Source organism: Lissotriton vulgaris, chromosome 2_1, assembly GCF_964263255.1.
Source record: "Lissotriton vulgaris chromosome 2_1, aLisVul1.2, whole genome shotgun sequence".
In the NCBI taxonomy this organism is placed as follows: Eukaryota; Metazoa; Chordata; class Amphibia; order Caudata; family Salamandridae; genus Lissotriton; species Lissotriton vulgaris.
In genome coordinates, this window is record NC_141687.1 from 1,168,895,947 (window position 1) to 1,168,901,818 (window position 5,872).

Sequence of the window (5,872 nt, forward strand, 5' to 3'; positions counted from 1 at the left end):
GCAAACGGACGAACCCCATCAGATAGCCAGGGGAGTAATATATTTTTTTATTTTTATTTTTTAAATTTTTGAAGACCTTTATTGTGCATTATGCGGAAAAACAAATACAGGCCTACAACCGTCCGGCCGGCCACAATACTTATGAGCACAGGTGTCAGCATTATAATCCTCCGGCGGCATCAAGTGATATGACAACAATTAATAACAGTTACGCTGGAAAGGACATGCCGCCAGGGAAAAGGATCAGTAAAGGTCAAATTTTAAAGTTTTTAGTGAAATAAAAATCAATGAAGGATAGGTATAAAGGAGATCCGAGTCCGTACGTTAAGTCCGCATGAGTAGGCAACAGGAGAAATAACATAAATTACGGGAATCTTTCGTCAAAGCGGCAATATAGTAGAAAAACAAAACACCCATCCGGAGCCAAGCTCGTGCCACTCCCAGCGCCACCCACTCCCAACCATCCTCTATCACAGACCCAGAAAGGAAAACAGTATGAGAAAGCGCAGAAAAGGAAGAAAAAGGCCCATAGAAACTAAATACGGAAAGAAAATCTACCCCCCCACCCTGCACCAACGCGGAGGCTACGGCCTACCCCCCCCGACAATGTGCCTGTCGCCCCATAAAGAACCCGAAATATAGGTAAAGTAAAAGAAGAGAAAAGGAAGAAGCGAGAAAAATAATAAAAATGTTACCATGAAATATAGAGAGTGAGAAAAGGACATCCTAATCTACGACCCTCAAAAACTACAAGTGAAGCGGGAGGAGGAGCCAGTCAAACCATTCCCAGTACCCCAGTCAGAAACACAATCCCCACATAATATGCGATTTTTGAGAGCCAGATATGAACACAAAAGCAGTTAGGGAAAGACATTATAACTTGTGCGACTTAAACAAGGAAGCACCACTTCCAATCCCGGTCCCACCAGCCCAGCATCCGACAATACAAGGAGAGTCTAGCCCTGACCCGACCTCGGACAGACCCAAAAATGAAGCACGTGAAGAAGGCCCGCCCCCACCAAGACAAAGAACCAGCATGGCCGCACATCGAATGAAAGGAAACCTTTAACGCAAAATGGCCATTGAACGCCACCAGTAAGTCCTTTCTCCGGCACAATTGAGTTCCATGGGCCATCTGGGAAACATGGGGTTTCCGGGGCGCAGGGTGAAGGCAGCAATGGGAAATCCACCGTGGGGGCCAGCTGCTGTAAGACACGGGCATGAGGCAGTAACACTGTTGCAGGCGGCAGATCGACAAGTCCCGGAGACAAGGGAAACAAAGTAGCACAGGCAAAAACACTTCCCGGCCCGTGGCAGGCATCCGTAGAGGCAGAGACAATCACAACTTCACTGTCAGAGATGGAAGGCACTGCATCCCCCGTCGGTTCGGCCGAAGAGAAAGCCAGATTGAGTTGGTCCTCCACAGCACGATCTCCGCGTACATCAGCCGCCATTTTATCAATGCAATCACCCAGCGCTTCAAAGCTCGCACGCATCTCCGTTCTAAAATCAGACAGGGCAATCAGGATAGTCTTGTAGGAGAGCGGCGGTTGGAGCCTTCCGTGTTCGTGATCTCGAAAAGGAGCGAGCAGACTGGCCCCCAGTGCTCGTCGGGGGACGCAGTCCGCAGACAGGGATGTGCGCACCCCCCAAGTCTCTGAGGCGGTAGACCCCATTCCGATGTGCGATACACAAAGTAAGCTGTAATTCAAATGTTACACGAACAGTCAGCAGCACAGGGCTCCAAGCCCGAGAAATAGTGAAGGTCGGGCTGTAGAGGATGGGAACTGCAGCGCCACAAGTCGCCGAGCCGAGACAGGGTAGTAAACATCCAACGCTCCACAATCATGGCCGTGCACTCCTTATCTCTCGCCACCCGCCGCAGACAAAGCCGCGTTGCTGGCGAGGCGTCTTGTGGGGCAATCAGGCCATAGGGCTCCGATCGCAGCGTTCCAATGCGGGCGGCCCAGCCAGGAGCTCAACTCGGGGGGAGAATCCACCCTTCCAAAGTCGGTGGATCGCGGTTGAAACGGCCGCCCCTCAGCCTCCCAGACTCGGGGACGGTCAGCGGCGTGGTTCTGGGGCCAGGGCTCAAATCCGTTTATCGCGTATCTCCGGCTGCCGGGTGAGCTGAGGGGTCCGGGAAAGATGAGTCAAGTCACCACAGCGTAGCGCACCTTCCGCTGTCGAAATAATCAGGATAGGAGTCAGGATAGTGGTGCGGAGGAAAGGTAGTAGACGGAGCCGGGAGCCTACACGTCTTCACCAGTCGCCATCTTGGCTCCTCCTCGGGAGTAATATATTTGATAATGGAAGGTCAACTAGCCGCATAGATTATTTCCTGGTGGATATCAGGGGTTGGCATAGGCTGTTAGACATGATTGTAAAAACTAGAATTGAAAGCGATCACAATCCACTCTGCATGGATATTCAAATCAATATAGGGTTGAGAGAACCAAGCTCTGGGGGTGACAAGGTGACCCTAGATATAGTTTACTCAAACAACCAGCGACATGTAAAATGGGCAAGATTGGTAGAAGATCTTGATAAGTTTGAGGATTTGAAGAGAGTAGTTACTGAGGAAGTACACAATCTGGAACCACATAGTAATAAACCTGACTTCTCGGAAATTATGACAGAGGCTCACGCTAATTTTTTTACCAGGCTTCAGAGATTCTTTTTGAAAACAACAAAACAAAGTAATACAGTGAAAAAGATACCTAAGCTGGGGTGGTATGATCAATCTTGTAGGACTGCTTGCCAGAATCTTAGTACTGAACTTAGGACAAGGAATATTTTAGGTGTAAGGAAGGCCAGGGACCTATATAGGAAGGCTCAAAAAAAGCTAAGAATCAGTGGGATGAGGATCATTGGTGCGATTTAAAATCTGCTTGTTCTGCTAAAGATCAGAAGCAATTTTGGGGAACTGTCAAGTGGGATAGAGGAGTGACAGCAGAATCCCCACAAAATAATGTTGCTAAAGATCTGTGGGTAGATTTTTTTAAGCCGCAGTACGCCTGTAATCTAGCAACAGATTGCTATACCCTACCCCCCACGGTCTTTTTTAAACATCAAGTATTCACCACAAAAGATGTTAATATCGCATTAGACTGTGTCACAGGGGGCAGAGCGCCAGGCATGGATGGCATTCCAGCCGATGTGTTTTAAAGTGATCGGGAATCATGGTGCCAGTATTTCACATGGCTAGCCAATTCTGTGGCCCAGGGTGCACCTATACCTAGTTCTTGGAAGGGTGCGGAAATCATTCCAGTTTTTAAAAAAGGGGACAAATCCTTACCATGCAACTATAGACCCATCAGTCTTATAGATTCGGCACAAAAACTGATGGGACGATTGGTGCAGAATAAGCTCCAATCCTGGATAGTTGAGAAAGATATTTTGTCTCCATATCAAGCCGGTTTCCGCCCCCTCACAAGCTCAATTGATCAGGTTTTCTTTTTTATAGCCCTCTATTGGAGGAATGTGACCCTCACTAATGGCTCTTTGCATGCTGTATTCGTTGATTTAAAATCAGCCTTTGATTTAGTTCCATGGCCAAAACTCTGGAGTGTGCTTGCTGAAGCTGATATAAGCCCCGAACTGCTGGCGCTGCTTGTCCGCTTGCATGAAAATAACTACGCTAGAATCAGGTGGGGGGCACAGGGTGAAGTGACTGACTCTTTCCCTGTGGAACGTGGGGTTAGACAGGGGTGTGTCCTGGCCCCTACATTGTTCTCCATATATATTAATGGTATTGTGGATTACTTAAGAAGGTCCCCCACCGATGCACCAATACTAGCTGGGGCTCGTGTGCCAGTCCTCATGTTTGCGGACGATACGCTGATAGTATCACGAACTCCTAGCGGGCTCCAGAAGGCAGTTAATGCATTTGGTGAGTTTTGCCGCATCCGTGGTTTAGAGTTGAATACTTCTAAAACCAAATTTATGTGCATGAATCAACGGAAGACATTCAAAGGCTCAATTACTTTTAATGGCACTCCATTGGAGCAGGTAGAGGCCTTTTCATATCTAGGAATATCCCTCCAGGGCAATATGAGATGGAAAAATCATATCGATATGGCAGTTTTAAAATTCCACCAGCTAGCAGGTGTAGTAGCGCTTAAACACAGAGCATCACTAACCAAACCAATTACCCCTGCTCTCGAAATCTACAATATGAAGATGATAAGTGCTTCATTGTATGGATTTGAACTTTGGGGATTTTCTAACCTGAAGGAACTGTCACTGGCTGAGAATAGGTTCTTGCAACGCCTAGTTGAGGTACCACAAAGCACTCCCACTATTCCCTTGTTGCTGGATCTCGGCAGGAATAGCATAGAGGACCTAGCTCGTCTACACCCTCTGTTATATTGGAGACGGATAATGACAACCCCGGAATTAGCTCACTACGCTGCCGCACTAGCGGATGTTATCAATGATGATCGCTTTCATACCATTGTGTGGCTTAAAGAAATCAGGGGTTTGCTAATCAAGTTGGATTTAGATCATCGGTGGGCCAATACTAATGTATCATGTTTCCCATCAAAGTCTAGTTTGAAGAAAATGTATTGGGACATGGTTCGGACATCTGTTTTTTGTACTGGTCACAACTCCAAATTAACCTGTCGTTTTCTTGATATCAAATCAGTGCCATCTTGCGAATCCTACTGGGACATTATTGAAAAGCCATACTTCCAATTCAGACTTGGTACCCTTCCTGTAAACGCTTTTACACAAAACTGGTCAGCGAATGGGGATGGAAAATGCCATGTTTGTAAAGACCTAACTGAGAATGTCTCCCATCTATTATTTGTTTGCCCTCTATATTTCTGCCCACGTCGTAATTGGATAAAACCAGTGTGTGTCACTTTGGGGACACGCAGACACATAGAGGCGCTTAGAATATTGGAAACAGACTGTTCACCGTATTTCGCGATTGCTGTTGCAAAATTTTTAGGCTGGGCCTGGACTATTAGAACTCGTACTTTATTGCCATCTGATGCAGTATAATGAACTATTGCCACCATGCTCTCTATCTTTGACCAGTTTTAATAATTTTTGTATGGACAATTTTACATTGTGTATTGAAAGTGACAGCATAAAGTGTTTAATGTGTTTTTTAAATATATATGAATTTTAGGCATAGTATTTATTGTGTAGTGTTAGGGTGAATATTGCTTTTATGACTTGCTGTCGAATAAAGCTTTTGAAATTTGAAATTTGATATCAGCCCCTTCTATGAAAATATCCGTAACTGGGTAAGATTTATAGATGATATTTTTTTCATCTGGTCAGGGACGGAAGAGTTGCTCAATGAATTCCTATCATGGATAAATCTAGGGGACGAGAATCTAAAATTCACTGCTACATATAGCAATAAAAAAGTAGATTTTTTAGACATTAGCATAAAAAATGAAAATGATCAGCTAATGGTTGAACTTTTCAAAAAAGAAACTGACCATAATACAGTACTTCACTATAAAAGCTACCACCCCAAAAGTCAGAAAGACAGTATACCTTTCGGAGAATTTTTCAGATTAAGAAGAAACTGTACCTCGTTAGATGACTTCTATAAACATGCAGAGGAAACAAAACCGAAATTTAGAGAGAGGGGTTATCCCAGAAAATTAATAAATCACTCCCTCAAAAGGGCACGCTACTATAACAGAGACAGCCTGCTTGAGAAGAAGGATAAGAACTCGACCATGGACAAAATCGTCATGGTGAGTCAATTTTCAGGGATTGCAAATCCGATAAAAAATGTGATAAATCATAATTGGAAAATATTAAATGAGGGATCTGAAATCAATCTGCCTCGACCACTATATGCGTATAGAAAAAACAAAAATGTATGCTCCACTTTAGTACATAC